General features: G+C 35.6%; 1 protein-coding gene across 2 annotated transcripts in view; it reads left to right on the forward strand.

Moving 5' to 3' along the window:
- The window catches only part of ALCAM (activated leukocyte cell adhesion molecule), a 197,581-nt gene that overhangs the window by 88,523 nt on the left and 90,173 nt on the right, over positions 1-18,885 (forward strand). The window lies entirely within an intron of this gene.

The raw sequence follows: 18,885 nt of genomic DNA on the forward strand, positions 1-18,885 counted from the left end.
TGTTCACTCTCTAAATTTAACTTGGTAATTGAGAGGAATCAGATCCATATGAACAGGAAAATAAGGTGACAGCATGACCATCGTAAATCTGTGTCTTAAATATTATTTTAAAAAGTTACTCCTTCATAACTGACGTACAACGCAATTTAACCTTATTTTGTTATATATGTGTCACAAAACCATATTTCAGTCATGAAAAGACATATAAATCAATATCAATAATTTTCATAAAAGCTATAGACCCAAAAAGAATACCCCAGTATTTGAGTTTCAGCAGTATTTCACCTCACTCAGTCCTAGTTCTACTGTGTCAGCACAACATTATCTTGGGTAGCAGGCACTGGGTGGTTTTCTCTTTAATGTTGTCTCTCTTGCATACATTTTACTGCCTGCTCAGATGGAATTTTCATCTTCACAATATATTTCCTAGTTTGTTTATTTCTGTATCCAGTGGGTCTATATGTTAAGGTAAAAGTACAGCAATCTTTAAGTTACATATCTTTATAAACAGAATTTTCCAACAGTGAACAACTAGACACACTTTCTTAAGGCATTTGATAAAAACTAAAACATTTTATTAAGTTTTTTTACTTGCAATTTATAAGAATTGGGAATTTTGAAGGTTTTACGAAAAAGAAGATGGGCTCAATGGGTGCCATTTGCCTCACAAAGCTAGACTAATTCTCTTGAAAAGTTGAAAATTTGCAATTACTCTAAATAAATGTTTATTGACTTTCAGAGATAACACAGATGTCTACTACATTTTCATGGTAAATGTGTTAAAATATGTAACTGTGGAATATTGAGGCCATGGATTCAGTGATGCAATATAGCTATTTAGAAATTTGGGAGATTTGTTGTGTTCCTAAAGTATTTTCCCTGAAGTCACTTAGTCAATAGAAGGAATAGCAATTTCCCAGGAACTGCAAAGTACTTCATCTGGATGACTGACAATTCATAAAATTTGCATCCTTTGTAAGGAAGGCTTTTTGTTCAGAGATATTTTGTTCACCACAAGCAAGATTAAAATAAGCTAACAAAATGTGCAGCTTGTTTTGTCACATTTAGTGCCTGTGAAATATCTGCTGCTCTCGAAGAGCCAATCTGTCATCCCCCACATCAGTGCAAGGTAGTGCCTGAACAGGGACAGCTATGTCCTGGATAGTTAGACACATTTTTTCTTGTCCAGGAATTTTCTTATAAAGTATTTATAAAATCAGATTTTTTCACTAAAATTTTTATAGAAAGCCTCTTAGAGGAATGTTTTACTCTAAGAAATATAATATAACAGAACAATAATTGAAAACATTTAGTAACTTGCCATTGTTCATATTGCATGTAATCCCAGTTCCCAAACAAAATTTCTGTGTACAGAGGTTTTTGTTAGCAAATAGTGAGCATATTAGAAAGAAAACCTTTCCTATTTAGCAAACACGTATAGATGACTATTGGCTATTCTTATTAGGGAGAAATCATATTACTATTATGGAGTGATTTTTTTCCTAAAGAGGTGACTACATTTGCTGATTAATAGGGTTTTCATATGAGGACTCTATTGTCTTTGGAAAAGTGGCAACCTAATAGCATCGTGGTAGAAAGTGTTCACAGGAGATGAGAGTACAAGAGTGTGGTTTGGTGGAGGAAATATCAGAATATTTGCTACACTCCTGAATAGTTTTGAGATATAATTTGCACTTAGATTTAATTGTACATTTTCATGAGTTTTGACAGATGCATTCAGCAGTGTCACCAACCTGATGAATATATGCAATACCTCCTCACCCCAGCCCGTTCCCTTAGGTCCCTTTGCAGTTGATCTCTATCCCCCTCCCAGAGAAAATCAGTGTTAAATTTCTGTCATCAAAGATTAATGTTGTCTGTTCTTACATTTCTAAGAAATGCAATAATATGACAAAAACTTAGAAATTTTGTTAATGAAAAAAAATGAACTCCTAATAGTTAGGAAGGACAAGCAAAGTTTGACAGAATGGATATAAGAGCCTTATTTATATAGTTCATGGGCTAAGGAAAAGGAACCTGTGTAAGACAAAGAGCTAGAAGATACAAGAGAGGCAGGCATGTGACTTTCAGAGTAGAAACATATCTTTCCTGAGCTGGACATAAGAAGATGTGTAAACATACATTCAGAGTGGTATCAGTTAACACTGTTATATGATCTTTTCCAGAAAATTCTGAACTGCTAAGGAGCAGGTTCAGGGGAATCAGAAGACATGATTTAGTCAAGATTCGTAATAAGCAAGATGGGTTTAGCAGATAATAAAAAAGGTAATAGTAATTAGAGCATGTAAAAAAATAGAGAGAGAGAGAGAGAATTGGTAGGGATCAAGGGAATGGTGGTTACAATGAGTCAGGCATTTACACCCTGGTTTGCCCTATGTGGTGTGGAGGGTTTGTCACCCACTGTAACATGATGTCTGAAAGTAGCTAGCTCCAGTGTGTGCTCTCTCATTCCAGCTTTAAAGAAGCAACTTGTTTATCTGAACACAACACAAGTGATAATCCTTCAACAAGTTTAAGAAATTTTTCACTTTGTTTTCTGCTCTATTATTATTGTAGATAAGCATTAAAGTTCATTTGTTAATAAAATTCCTCAGTAATGTGGAAATTTTGGAGCTTTTATTTTTCTATAAAAACATCTGTAGCTCAGGTGAAGCCTGACCAAGGATCTAGACCACTGCATATTACCACAGAGGTAAATAGATCCGACTTGAAATGCCAGGAAAAGTACAATAACAAGAAGACAGTGTTTATCTTTAAAAATACAGCTCTCTGATGGTTTCACTAACAATCAAAGTGATGCAAGTTTCTAAATTGCCATCTATTTCATATAATGCTAATTTTGCATTCCTCTTTTATTGAAAGCAGTTTTTATACTCAGTCTCTAAAACCTAATTTTTAAATATTATTCCACCATTTATTTCTTGGTGCTTAATTTCTAACTCAAAGAATGTGGCAATAGCTGCCTTTTCATTCCTGCTGTCTTTATACTGTCTAAACTCCTCAACATCTTGGGGGAACTCCTGCCTCTGTAGGTCCAGATTCCCCTCATTGCCAGTACTCTCTGCACCTATTAAGTGCCTTGCTGGTCATCTTGAATGTTCTCCAAGAAAGTGTGAATGAATAGGCCAGGGTCACTATGCTTTTAAGTGCAAATGGAAACCATTTTAGCAGTCAGGGGCCAGAGATCAGGCAAAAGCTTTCTTTAGCATTATGCCGTCTTCACAATTTTACTTAATGGTTACTCCTTATTAAGGGTGCATGAGTTCTAAAGATTCTGCTCTTGTATAAGAAGTATTTAAGTGCTTTTCTAGCATCCATTTGTTCTTTTTATATTAGAAAGTCCTCTTTCCAGCTCCATGGGTTATCAAAGCCATTCTTTTTCATGTGCCAGGATGTAGCTCAAAGGTTAACTTGTCCATCCAGTTTAATCAAGAGGTGACTGTACTCAGGTATCCCTGAGACATGCAGAATGAAAAGGTTATGGACCCTGAATGTTTAGAACATTGTTTCAGCACATATTAATTAGTGACAAGTGACCTGAATTGATTTTGTCTAGATCCAGGTCAAATAAGCAATCAGATATTTGACTTCTAGTCTCAGATGCTGGAGACCTGGCTGTTGGATTTTTCCACCAGGAGATCCAGGGTCTAGTCCTAACAGCTTGGAGTCAGACTTCTCATTTTGTCTGTCCCAGGGGGAATGAGTAGGCCCTTAAGGATCCTTATTTACACTAAGTAAGCTCCTTAGAAACCGATGTATAGAGCAAAATGGCATTTTATCAATTGGCAGTGGAATAGAAAAAACATGGACTTTGGACCTATGTAAAACGAGGTTGAATTCCTAGCCTCACCATTTCACAGCTGTGTAACTTTGGAAATATAATTTAGTCCCTCTGAATTTAATTTTCCTATTTGTAAAATGAGTTTAATTCTTATTCAGAACTCTGCTGAGAATTACAGAGACAGTATATAAAAAGTGTATGGGAACCTGCCTGGAATGTATTACATGTTAAATAAATATTGCTTTATTTTTTTCTCCATTCCTATTGAGAATAGAAATGTTTATCTAATAAAAGTTTGGTACACTTCTAGGTAGATTCCTTCAGAAAGTCAGTCTACAGATTAAATAGCTATTTCATGAACATGGAATTAATAAAGGGCAAAATTTTCGTCTAATACTAGCTTAATTGATCTCGTAGAACCTAGAAATACTTAAGTAGATAACTAATGATGTACAGCCTTTCCCACGGAGATTGTGAAAAAACACATGAACATTTTTACTACGTAGCTCTTTTTCAACATTCCTTACTACTTATGTACTTCTCATATTACAATTTGTTCCTAGAAGATGACATTCTTAGCTAATTTGACTCCTAATCTTTTGCAACACATTTTTTTTAAATTAGGAAAATATTTTAGGGTTTTCCGTAAGGATTACAGTTACCTGAAATATATCAGAATGGCTTAGGGTATGGTTTCTAAAGATTTATGTTTGTTCTCATTTATTGTTGATTCAGTTTCAGATGATTTTTAAATACTGATTATAAACTGAGAAAAAGTACAGTAAAAATGAACCACCCACATGAGCAATCTCATTTTGCAGAATAGCCCTGTGGCTCCATGTAGGGGTTATACATCTGCCCACCACGGTCTCAGATACTGTGTAAAACTTCTCTCCTCATTTTTATTTTTGTCTGTTTGTTTGTTTTTCTCTCCTCACTTTTCATCTCTCACATTTAATTTTTCAATTTTGTTGAGGTCTGGAAGTAGGAGTCAAATTTTGGGAATCGTTTTCATGTGGTTGCCTGTTGGCCCATGAAAAGTAGTGGTGATGTTTAGTTGTCTTTAAGAAGTTTGAGTAGGAAGTTTGATGTAGGCAATAAAAAGGCACTTACAATAGAATGTGGTAATTTTATTATTGAGCTATGTATATCGTATGGTAGCAGAACAAATTGTGGTTTTACGAAAGGCAGTGTTTGATTCAGCCAGAACATGTACCTGGAGTTTAAGCCAACAAATAATGAGAAAACTTTTACCAAACAGGTGGCTTTGCCACTGTCTTTCTCTGGCACTGCTGTTGACCAGAATAATATAAAATATATAATGAAATCACCTTATTAGATTCTGCATAATAAATACAAGTTAGTAAGAAGTTTGTTTGATCAACCATGGTTGTTTAGGTAGTAATGCTAAGAGAACCAATGGCATTGCATTGGGTAATCCATACCCTTTTGTTCCTCCAAATAATGATATACAGTTGGCCCTTTTCTGTTAATGGTTAGACTGCATCTGTATACTCTACCAACATCCATTCATTTGCATTATTTTTTATAAAGGAGTAGAAAATAGAAATGATTTTGGCCTCCTGTCAGCAATGCAGAAAAAGGAGCCTATTATCAGGCATGTCCATTGGAAGGATGGCGTGGTTCCATGCCTGTTGGAAGCAGCACATGAGACAGGTTGCCAATATGCTTTACTTTACCATCTCTATCCCTTTCTGAAAAAGGGTTCCTTACTGATGAAGCTGAATGAAACCATAAACAAAGACCAAAAGCATATAAAAAATAAAATTCAGTTCAGATTTATTGTATACTTGAAATGTGAAGGTGACATGTCTGTAAAACTGATGTTTATTTACCTAAACAAATGCTCTATGTCCACTCCAACTTCTTATTTAAGACATTATATTTTTTAGTGTTTCTCTATAGTTGTTTTATATTTCTTGATGTCATTTCCTATTTATTGATTTATTTTATTTTATTGTTTAAATTTTATTTTAATTGTTGTTGCAGTACAATTTTCTATCTTTTACTCCCATCCCAACACATCCACCCAGCCTTCCCCCCTCCCTCCCATTTCCACCCGCCCCTAGTTTTTGTCCATGTGTCCTTTATGCTTGTCCCTGTAAACTCTTCCCCTTTTCCCCTGAAATTCCCCTGAAATTCCCTCTCCCCTCCCCTCTGAACACTGTCAATATAAATGTTTCTGTCTTTGTGTATATTTATAAAAGCTGCTTTAAATTTTTGCCTGCTAATTTGAGCAGCTGCATCTTACAAGGGTCAATTTCTTTGATTGCCTTTTCATCACATGTGAGTCACAGGATCTTGTTTCTTCATATGTGTAGGAATTCTGGTTGTATATAGGACACATAATTAATGTATTATAGAGACTCTGGATTCTTTATATTCTCCCAAAGAGTGATTTTTTTGTTTTGTTCTGTTTTGTTTTATGAAGCAACTAATTCCAGACTTTATCTCTACTGCTGTGAGCAGCAGCTGAAACCTGTTCACACCTTTTGGCCTTTATTTGGTTTCTTAAAGTATCCACTGTTCAAGTGTAGTTAGGGGTTCTGCTAGGTAGTGGGCAGAGTTTATATACAGCATTTGTTTCTCACCTTCCCCTAACCCTTCCCTTTCCAAGATTTTCCCTTTTATTCACCAACTGTACCTACTTTTTACTGTATCTACTCTACCTATTCTACCTACTTTTACTGTACCTACTGTGGTAGGTCCAAAGCTCATTAAGCCAGTAAGATTGTTTTATTTTTATTATTTTTAAAATTATATATTATTGATTATGCTATTAAAGTTGTCTCAATTTTTTCTGCCTTGCCCCCCTCTATCCAGTATCCCCCACTCCCTCAGGCAATCCCCACACCTTTGCTCATGTCCATGGGTCATGTGTATAAATTCTTTGGCTACTTCCTACTGCACTTTACATCCCCAAGGCTATTCTGTAACTACCAATTTGTACTTCTTAATCCTCTCATATCTTCACTCATTCCTCCAAACCCCCTTCCCATCTGGCAACTATCAAAATGTTCTTTATATCCATGATTCTGACTCTGTTCTTGTTTGCTTAGTTTGTTTTTTAAATTCAATTGTTGATAGGTGTGTGTTTATTGCCATTATATTGTTCATAGTTTTGATCTTTTTTTTTCTTAAATAAATTCCTTTAACATTTTATATAATAGTGGTTTGGTGATGATGGACTCCTTTAGTTTTTTCTTATCTGGGAAGCTCTTTATTTGCCCTTTTATTCTAAACAATATCTTTGCTGGGTAGAGGAATCTTGGCTGTAGTTCTCTGCTTTTCATGACTTTGAATATTTCTTGCCAATTACTTTCAGCCTACAAAATTTCTTTTGAGAAATCAGCTGACCATCTTATGGAAACTCCCGTGTAGGTAACTAACTGCTTTTCTTGTGCTGTTTTTAAGATTCTCTCTTTATCTTTAACTTTTGGCATTTTAATCATGATGTGTCATGGAGTGGACCTCTTTGCATCCATCTTGTTTAGGATTCTCTGTGCTTCCTAAACTTGCATGTCTATTTCCTTCACCAAAATTAGGGAAGTTTTCTTTCATTATTTTTCAAATAGATTTCCAATTTCTTACTCTTTGTCTTCTCCTCCTGGTACCCCTATGATGTGAATGTTGGAGTGCTTGAAGTCGTCCCCTTCAAGAGACCCTTATGCTATCCTTGTTTTAGGGGATTCTTTTTCCTTCTTGTTGTTCTGATTGATAGTTGTTTTTTCTTGTTTCCTTATGTTACATACCAGTGATTTGATTCTCAGCTTCAGCCACTCGACTATTTCTTCCCTGTAAATTGTTCTTTATTTCAGTTAGTGAATCCTTTGTTTCTGGCTGGATCATTTTTATGCTGCTGAGGTGATCACTAAGTTCCTTGAACATCCTTATAACTAGTGTTTTTAATTCTGCATCTGATAGATTGCTCATTTCCATCATATTTAGCTCTTTTTCAGGAGTTTTAGTCTTCTTTCATTTGGGTCATATTTCTTTGTCTCTTATTTTGGAAGTCTCCCTGTGTTTGTTTCTAAGTATTAGATAGAGCTGCTACAACTCCCTGTCTTGGTAGCATGGCCTAATGTAGTAAGTGTCCTATAGGGTCCAGTGGCATATCCTACCCTATCACCCAAGCCGGGTACTCAGTCTATGCTCTCCATGTTGGCTGAATGCACCCTTCTTTGTAGTTGAGCCCTGACTGCAGTTGGAAGGTGAATGGGAGGGATTTACCCAGGCCAGTCAGCTGCACAGACTGGCTTTGACCACTAACCACCAACCTCTATCCTCTGTGGAGGATCAGTTGTGCAGGGGCAGTGTGGTGGTGCTCCAAAGTGGTCTGTAGCTGCCCACTAGGTGCACTGGCTTTGGGGTTTCCCACACAGTGCAGGCCAAGATCAGCCACCACCTGTGTTCTTCCTGGGTCCACCCTGCATGAACTACAAAGCAACCTGCAGATGGCTGCTACTTGTGCTGGACTTGGAGGTTCCTTCCTAGGCAAAGCCAAACTGTGATCCAAAGCTGGCTCAGCCTGGGACCACTTAGCAAGAGGTATAGGGGCTGGGGACCTTACTGAGGCTGGCTGTTGTTTGTTTGGGAGTATTTAGGAAGATTTGAAACCTGAGCGGAGCCCAGCCATTTATAAGGAAAAGCTACTGTTAACAGCTTGGATGGGTCTGTAATACAGATAGGGCAAAGCTTCAGGGGTACACCAGGGTGGAGTAAACAGTGTGAGCCAGGTTAATAGAGTCTCAGTTATGGTACCTGCCTGCTGGCCCTGTGGGTCTGTTGGGGGAGGGCCCGGGAAAAGAGCAATAGCCTCTGCATGCCATTCTGTCTTGGAGAAAGCTGTCTCCTAGACCTTGCTGGTTTTTATAGCCAGAAGTTATGGGACCTTATGGTCCTGGCACTGGAACTCTGGGCTGGGAGGCCTGGTATGGAGCTGGGACTCCTTGCTCCCAAAATATCTCTCCTGAATTTTTATCTACCACACATGGGTGTGGGACCAGCCCATTCCACATCTCCCCACCTCTGTGTCTCCTACCAGGCTGGGTGTATGTGTTACACCCAGCCTGGGTGTTAGTTCCATAGTTATCTGACTTCCATTCAACTCAATTTCTGATACTTCTGAGTGAGGTAGTTCCATAGTTTAGTTGTAATTTTATGTGGTTGTGCAATGAAGCAAGCCATGTTTATCTCTGCCTCCATCTTGACTGGAAGTCACTAGGTTTTATTTATGTAACTTGAAATTACTGGAGACAGATCAGCAAGCAGAAAACTGAAGAGTTTATGGTGAAACTTAGAAAAAGAAAATGGCACTGAGTAAATTCAGGTAAATTTCCTGGTTTTACAAGATTTTGCCTAAGGGTCAAGTAAATAAGGTGTGAACAAAATATTTACTATATATAGTTCATTCCTCAATATGTAGATTATAGTTTTTACATATAGGAAAGTTACCTTGTTCAAACTCTTTGAACAAGGGCATTGTATTCCTAGATTTTATCTACTATTATGTCTTTGTAGACATCAACTTCCAATATCCCTCAAATTTATTTCGTATTCTCCCAATTTACATCCATTTAGGGCCCAATTCTAGTCCTGAAGGAATGTTTTTCTTATGGCTCTAGCTGACAGTGTGATTGCCATCTCATATTGGAATTTAAACTCTCTGGTTTAACTTAACTGAGCCTCTGTTTTCATATCTGCAAATACAGAATTAATAATTCTTACCTCCTAGGGGCATTATGAATATTAATAATACTGTATATATGTATGTATTTGTTATATGTATGTGTGTACTTATGTGTGCGTATATATCTATACAGCTGACACTTACTCAGCAAATGATAGTTTTAATTTCGACCTACAATTTTTACCTGAATGGGAAGTCATATATTTTCAATTGCTCTCTAAAATCTTAGAAGGCTGGAACCAAGTACCAAGATGAAAGGGTGCTCTTGAATTCATAGGATTATAATATTGTTTAATAAATAGATAAACTAAAAATCATTCTTAGGAAAAGACAGGATTACTAGGCAGCTTTTATATCCTCCCTCTTGGATAAACATTCTGTCTTCTATGTACTCCAGATTAAGAAAATGTATCCTCCCTCAGCCTGAAAGTTTACATCTTCACCAGGGTGAGAAAGAACTCACACAGTTAATGTACAGTTCAAAACAACTCTTGCTCCAGTTTCTGGGCCACAGTAAATAATGAGTGCTTGTACCAAGAAGTTAGTTTGTCTAATAAGATAAACAACCAAGTTGGTAGAAGTTAGGAAGCAAGTACTTAGAAGTTAAATATGATTAAATAGTTTGTATTTTTATAATAAAAAATTATATATACAAAGTTAGTATAAAGTTAGTGTAAAGTTATAAACTTTAAAAGAAAGATAAAAGTAAGGGGGGGAAGCAAATGATAAACAAGATTTATACAGAAGAGAACATTCTATGGCATTGTTTGAAGATTATACATAATCAGTCCAAACTCTTACATCTTTCCAGAAATGTACAATGAGAATCATTATTCATAATGATGATCCTGAGTCACATAATCTAACTCACCAAAAATGTTCATTTTCTTCCATAGATTATATTTAATAAGCCAAGAAGGGGATTATAAACCATTTTCAAAAGGTTTTTAGGATTGGAATTCTAAAAAAAAAAAAAAGTTCTTCCTCCTGCATTTACTTTAAGTTCATGAGAAGATTTAATTAGAACATAACATTTTCTGAGCACTGTACTCTAAGTGTGTAAAGAGTGTTTTAAATCTCCTGGCTGCTCTATGAAATGTTACATTTACTTTTATAATGTCCAATCCTTTCTTTCAACCTCAGCTCTCCCCAAAATCAAGGTGAGGAAAGAAGAAGGAAGAAAATAAGAGAGCTGTTCATTTTATACATCTAGATCAATTTATTTGTTTATTTTCCTTTAATTTAAATATTGTGTGGGAGATTGTCTTAGTGTGGAATTGATCAAATTTGATAGTATGGAAAATAAGATTCTTTATTTTGAAATAATTAAATTATTATTTTGGGGAAACCAGAGTTTAAATCTTATTTGCCTAAACTGTTGAGAAAAGAGAAAAGAGTCATAAGAAAAAAACTTATGAAGAGGAACAACATTATGTCTTAAGAACATCTTGGCTGTAAAGTGCCTGATTATCATACCATAAAAAGGTCAGCATGTGGAAAATGGGTCTAAATAAAAGGAATCAACATAGCAAGACAAACTTGGTTGTGTGGAGAACTTCTGTATGAATACTACTTAATTTACACTAGTTAATTTATGGGGAGAAGGTGTTATGGTAAGATAAGATAAAATTAAAAACTGGATTTTGTAAGCTGAAATTTAAAGTAATATACTTCTATAGTAATAACAGATAAACACTTTCTTTGAAGACAAATGAATTTTAACCTTTGTATATTGGGCATTTTCCCTCTCTGGCTCCTTTCAAGATTTTATACATTGATTTACTAAAGTTTGAATATGTTATACTCAGGTGTAATCTTTGGGGTATTTATCCAGCTTGGTGTTCTCCGAGTTTCCTGGGTCTGTGGTCTGTCTCTTCAAGGTCAGTTTTGTTGAAGAGAACAACCTTATGACCCAGCAATTCCACTTGTGCATGTACTAGTATATCTGAAGAAACCTAAAACACTAATTTAAAAATACATATATGCACCCTTATGTTCATTCCAGTTATTTACAATAGACAATCTATGGAAGCAACTCAAGTGGCATAAATAGATGACTTGATAAAGATGTCATACATATAAAAAATGTAATGTTACTCAGTCATAAAAACTGAAATCTTACCATTTACAGCAACATGGATCAACCTGGGGGCTATTATGGTCACTGCAATAAGTTAGTCAAATATGACATGGTATCACTTATATTGGAACCTAAGGAACAATATAAATGAAGAAAGAAAATGGAAGCAGATTCATGGATATGGAAAACAGGCTGGTGGTTGCCAGAGTGAAAGAAGATGGGGACTGGGTGAAAAAGGTGAAGGAATTGAGAGGTACAGATTGATAGTTATAAAATCATCATGGGGATATGAAGTACGGCATAAGAAATATAGTCAATAATATTGTAATAACTCTGTGTGATGTGGGTGGGTACTGGAAATACTGAGGGGGAGCACTTTGTAAAGTATATAATTGTATAACCACTATGCTGTATACCGGGAGCTAATACAAAATAATATTGGACATAAACTATAATGAAAATGAAAAAAAAATATTTAGGAATCTTAGGAAAGACTGCAAAATGCCATTAAATTGATAGATTCCATGTCTATTTCCTTCTATTAAGCAAAGGAACAAAAATGGCATGTTCGCACATTTGGAGAATTTTATTTTGGCACCTCCTTGGTTAAAATGGGCCTCTGATAATCTAGATATTAATATCAATCAACATTTTAAAATAAACAATTTACTGTTATATTGTAACATACCTGTGTTTGAATGTCTAAACTGAGATCCAGGTGGATTCAGCAAAGAATGTAAAATCCATGTGGGCAGGCACATTTGTCCTGCTTATCCTTGTCTTTCCAGCAAACAGAATAGACCCTGATAGGCCCTTGCACCCTATCATTATGATTAATTGCTGCACATTCAAAATCTTGTGTTCAAAAGTCCATTTTCCACCCACACTGACATATCCTTCTTAGTTTCTTTACCTGAATCCAAAAAGTCTTGATATAAAAATACAATACTTTCTTTTCAAAATCAGTCAGCCTTCCCCATCTTGTTCTTACTCTTTCCTTTCCCAACCGAAATCCCATGGCCTTTCCTGGTAATTACATTCTTACCTGTTATAACTCTTTTGTCCCTTTCACCTTCCATTTTCCTTACCTAGCAAACCCCAACTCCATATAAACTCAGCTGTCTACCTACTCTAGGGTTATATACAAACTGGTGAGCGTAGCTGGAGAAAAATTGCATGACTGTTATGACTGATCTTGTATAACGTGTATGACCACAAGTCTCAGATAAGCACTCATCACTGCTCAGGAACCCGCAGTAAGGCCCAGGTAAATTCCTTTCTCATATGCTTGTAATTTTTTCACTATAACACATTGTGACTAAGGAATGTGTGTACAAACTCCCATCCACAGAGTTCAGTGGCACATCCTATTTCCTACACCAGTGATTTTCAACTGGTAAGGGAAAACAGGTCAGTGCTCTGATTAAATAGTCAGATATTTAGTCAGGTATTTATTCAGGGGCACTGATATCTTTTTTCCTTAGATTGTCAAATAGAAAAAAAAGACAACAGCTAATACAACAATAGCCCGCCGGTATGAATAAATCCAAATTACACCTATTATTTTTGTCAGATCAGTAATAAAACAATATATTTTTGGTGTGCCTCACAATTTTAGTAATTATGTGTGGCATGAAATTAAAAAAAGGTTAAAAGTCGTCCTACTACACCATCCTTCCCTACTGAAACCTTGGAAAGGTATTTCTTATTTTTCGGACCATAAGACGCATCTAGGTTTTAAGAGGAGGAAAATAGGAAAAAAATTTTGAAGCAAAAAATGTGGTAAAATATATAATAACATAAATAACATAATATTTCACCAATGTAAATATAAACAGAACTCAATAGCACCATTAGCAACCATTATTCCTCCCAAATTTGGGGGCAAAAGAGTGTGTCTTATAGTCTAAGAAATATTACCACTGGGCGATGTGGGTGGTGAGGCAGTTTTTCTTCAAAAAGTGAAGACAGCTGTCTTTAAGAGTCTGTCAAAAGGTTACACACTAGGTTAAAACAATGCTTTTAAGTGTCAAAGACTATTTATTACCATCTCCATTGCTGTGGATCTGTACCTCTGTCCATCCCACAGGTAGTGGGTTGATTAGGCTTTGTAGCATTTGGTTTCACTGATGGTAATTGGGAAAGTATCCTTTGAGGTTTTAGCAATTACTGGAAACATATGCTGTTTTTCCAACAACATCAAATAGATTATGTAAACTTTGTTACAAGAATTTTGATGCTGCTCTCTTACTTGCCCTCCCATAATTTTGAATTAAAGATGTAATTAGACACTGAATAGAACTGTTGCTGTGCATTCTGCATGTCAACTCTTCTCTGCAGTTTTATGCAGCAGCTTCATGTGCTTATGTGTGTATCCCACCTGCTCCCTACTGCAGTTGTTAGATCAGATTGAGGTATTATATGGACAATTTTATGAACATGTGTTTTTCTCTTGCCCTGTGAGAAGATGCTCAGTCTGTTAAATTATCTCCAAAACAAGTCAGTATCTAAGAGCAACCATATGTGATTTCACTCATAATTGGTCAAATTTGCTTGGTAGTTCTGCTTTCAATGAAAAATGAAATTATTCAGACATAAGACTTTTCTTATTAAAAAAGAAATAAACCAAATTTAATTATCATTTTACATTCAAAAGTTAGTCACTTTTGCCCTGGCTGGGAGGCTCAGTTGGTTGGAGCATCAACCCATACACCAAAAGGTTGTAGGTTCAATTCCTGGTCAGGGTGTATACCTAGGTTGCAGGTTCTATCTCCAGTAGGGATGTGTACTGGAGGGAACTGATCGATGTTTCTCTCTGGTGTTGATGTTTCTCTCTCTCTAAAAAAAATCAATGAACATGTCCTTGGGTGAGGATTAGGAAAAAAAATTTAGTCATTTTCTCTTCATAATTGGGAGTAAGTGATATAATCTGCTACATTTACAGTAGGCATATCATAATTTTAAATTAAAATATTTTAATTATTACAATCTATTTATGAGCATTATTATTTTTAAGTTTTCTAGTTCTTTATATATTTGCCTCATAAAATGCTTTACAGGTTCCAAACAGTCAGTTGATTCAGTTGGCCAGTTAAAGAGCATCCCCATCTCAGGTCAAGCAGAGAATAATATCTGATTATCTAACAATGGATGAACTATGGCTGACGGTTTATATAACCATAAGTTAGGACAGCTCTGCCATGCTCTTGAAGTTATAGCCAGAGTCACTTACTAGCTCTCTGCTGTGGCTAAAATCCTAACAAGTCACTGTGTGATCACTTTTATCCTTGAGGGTGTTTGCTTACACTGTCAGTATGTGAAGGGGGTTGTTTTGAGTTTACCATTGAGCAAAGTCTATTAATGCAGAAGGTTTTAAGTTTATAGTTTCCTTCATGAATACATTTTAAAATGGTACAAATAACAGTATATAATATCATTTCTGTGAGGTTGGCTTATTTGCTAGCAAAATTTAAAATAAGATTTAAAAAACACCCTGGTTGCTCTGAGGAGAAATCACTCAGGTAAATCTACAGAAATAAAACACTGAATTGCAGTAAGTGTTCTGTTCATCTGTTTCAGGTGTATACTTGCTTGAAACTAATTTGCTGCTTAGGTTAGTATTTCCCTTTAAAATGGTGCTTGCTGAGTAGATAAAACACATCTATAACTTTTCATTAACCTGGGCATAAGTTTTAAATACAGAAGACTTAATCTCACACAAACACAAAATTTGGCAGTAAAGTTTTTCGGCATTGAATATAACTACCTTATAAATTCCATGCTCAGCAAAATATCAGATTGTCTGAATAAGTCCAAGAGAAAGGCTCGTCTAAAATATTGCCTCTGATTACTGTAGTAACTCTTAAAAACTTAACTCATATCTGCCATAGTTTCTCCCAATTCCTCAGGTACTTTATACTCTCTCATATCTGTAGTCTCTCCCTCTGAACTAGGTTCTAGCTGATCATTACCATGCTTAGGATTTTCCCATCTTAAAAAAAAGTACTTTTTCATGGCTCTACTTTCCTCCATTCCTCTAGGTGCCACTTTCTCCTATACATTTTTGATTACTACATCTTATAAACTAATTCTTTTATCACTATGAAATGCCTTATCTAATACAAAGTAGTCACTGCAGATTTTGTATGCTTACTATTAGCACTGTGAATTAGCACGGTCTTCTTTTCATAGGTCTATTTCACAACTGTGTTTCTTTGTATTTGGATTAAATAGCCAGTCTTTATGAGTTTAGATGGCATATATCAGTCCCCTAAATCCAGTCACACCTAATGCCTGTATCTGCAAAGCCTTCAACCAGATTTTGTACTCTGGAGATTGCACTCAGTTGTGGCTACTCCTTCCCTATCCCAGACACAATCTGAAACAGAAGGTCAGCTTTTATTCACAGCTTGTCTACACTCCTTACTACTGATCCCAACAATGGGCATATAGACAGCTGGCATAATCTGTTAGAAAATAATGACATCTGAAAAAAAAACAGCAGAAGGCAGAATGCTTTAAAAGTTTATTCATTCATTGGCCTCAAATATTGGCCTAATCAGCATTTTTAAAAGTTCTTGTTGCTAGAGTGTGTATATTTGTGTGTGTGTGCATGTACTGCAAAGCCTTTAAATAGTTCCTGAGAGATGGCTTGAGAAGAGACCAGAATCTTGAGACACTGACTTAGGAGAAGAATCATAGAGCTCAGATCCAAATCCCTTAAACACAGCGTCAGCCTGGCAGTCATCTGGGATTGCTGAAGGGGCATGCTAGGCTAACATGTAGCAAAAAAGATCTTGTCAGGGTGAGAACTTTCCTCTGTATAGAATAAAACTTGACTTTAAATTTTTCAAACTTTTATGTGGTATTAGCTTTATTTATGAAATAAAATTTCACATAAAATGTATTTTCTGGGAACAATTTATTCATGTTGGAAAATGCTTACTAGAGATACAAGCACTGTCATTTGTCCCCTTGATCTTACACAGTAATTCAACAGAATTGCTTGTTTGGGGTTTCTTCCCTTTGTTTCCATGCTAGTGGGTAGAAGGCACTGGAGAGCGAAACCCTGTTGTCTGATTGATGAGATTTTGTTCAGGCTGTGACAGTGCATAACTCCTCTCATTGGCCTCTCTGTTGACCCCCAGAGAGGCTGAGAGTAGCATAGCCTTGGGACATAAGTTTGAATTTTTTAACACAGTTTATAAAAATAGGAACAATCGGCAGCCATGATAGTGGAAAGTGGAATGTATTTTTTAGCCAGAAAGCTAAGAGAAAATTGGTGAGCTCAGATTGTTTAATGACACTAGTAAAGTAAATGCCATCAGACTTGGTACTTATATAAGACATATAAAAATATTTTGTTTTTCCATAGCCCAAACTGAACCCATTAACTATAGCCCATATTTACTTTTTCATGTTACCCACTGATTGCATGGGGAACCAGCATGGACTTGGGTGATGTATAGCTTACTACTATTCATATATCCTTACTGAGAAGCACCTGGAACTTCATTTTTCACCAATGGAGGTGATAGCTTTACCTCTCTCTCTGACAGAAGGAAAATTCATAGCATAGGTTATAGGTCACTGAGGTAAAAATGTAATATTAGTCCTTAAAAGGACTTAAAAATGAGTGAAATAATAATAAAAAGTAGTGTGTAATTATGAATTAGCAGTTTTTTCTTAGCTGTTTCAAGAAGATTAAGTTTACAAATAGTCCAGATTAAATACAGATTTAAAATGATACCTTTCCAAAAAGGGACCAAATACCTATTTTTGTTTATTTAATTTCCCCACATATTTCTTAAAAGGAATTAAGACATAGAGTGGCACAGATATAGAGATGAGAGGTTTTCTTGCTAGAAAAAAAATAAAGCTATATTTTCCCTTTGTCAGTTGTTTAGGTATTTCTTAGTCTTTTCTTTATAAGTCAATAAAGGTATTATTTCAGGTATTTGACCAATTCATTGAAGATAGTTTGTATGTTTAACTTCAAAATGATAATTCAATTTATTAGCTTCTTCACTACTTACTGAATCATATCCAGTAATTAGAGAGTAAACAAGGTTGTTATTTTATAGGTTTCATAACTTAGACTAATTAATCCTGAAAAGAAAGTTTAATGGAAAACAAATTCTTTAAAAGAGCCAAAAAATACTACTTGAACCTTGATAATTTCCTACTATTTCTAATTCATATTATAAAGGAAAAAATTTTCTAAATTCTTAGGAATTTTTTTTACAGGGAATACATTATGGAAAGTTGAATTACTACTACTACTACTACTACTACTACTACTATAATTCATAGCACATGGTTTGTCCATTTCAGAACAAGTGAATCTAGTGAAGACCACTAGAAAAAGACCACAGATTGACATTGAGTGTCACCGCATAGCTGAGAACAGCCCAGAACTGGAGCATACCGTACAAGACGGCTGTGACTGAATCTGATCCTACAGCTTTATTATTATGTTTGTACAGCCTACACTTTTTATTAAAACCCAAGATTCATTTGAATTCATATAAAAGTTTATAGGACAATGTGATCTGCTAGTTAATTGAAAACTCATGTTTCATAATTTGTGCCTAAAATTTGGGGTCAAGTCTGTCTCTATACGCCATTAATTTTGCAAGACAAAGATCAGAGGTCCTTTAGGAAAAAGCGTACCCAAGAGCATGTAAGCAGCCATAGCTATCAGGGGAGTTGAAAAGCCAAACAGGTCTCAGTGGACACCACTACTGCATTTCCCTTTGTCCTCCTCCAGTTTTCCCCTGCTCCTCAATCTAAAGATATTGGTAGAAAACTGAGTAGATTATAAATGAGTAAACAAAATTCTTCATTACCAAAGTTTTCATTCTTCAGAAAGACTCCCTTGAGCCCCAGCTCAGGTAAAGCACCTCTCATATATGACATCTCTTGGAACATAGCATGCATCATATAAATATTTCTTTGTCTCTCTCTCTATTTGTTAGAATAGCTAAATGAGGCTAGAAATTGTCTTAGTCATCATTCACTTGCTCATTCTTCTTCTATTCATTCATCAGTAAATATTTATGGAGAACCTACTGTGTGTTAAACATTATAATGAGCTGTGGTAGAATGGGGAAGAAAAATAGGGGGCTGATAACAGATATCAATATAAGATGCTAGGGGGGCTTTTTGATTAATTAGGTGTGGGGAATTGAGGGTGGAAGAGAAATCTAGAGTGGCATTCAAGTACCCAGTTTGGTTCCCTTTGTTGATTGTTGAATTAATAACCAAGCAGAAAATAAACAAGAGAAAAAGTCT

This window comes from Phyllostomus hastatus, unplaced genomic scaffold, assembly GCF_019186645.2.
Source record: "Phyllostomus hastatus isolate PE091 unplaced genomic scaffold, TTU_PhHast_1.1 phas_contig_86, whole genome shotgun sequence".
NCBI classification, from domain to species: Eukaryota; Metazoa; Chordata; class Mammalia; order Chiroptera; family Phyllostomidae; genus Phyllostomus; species Phyllostomus hastatus.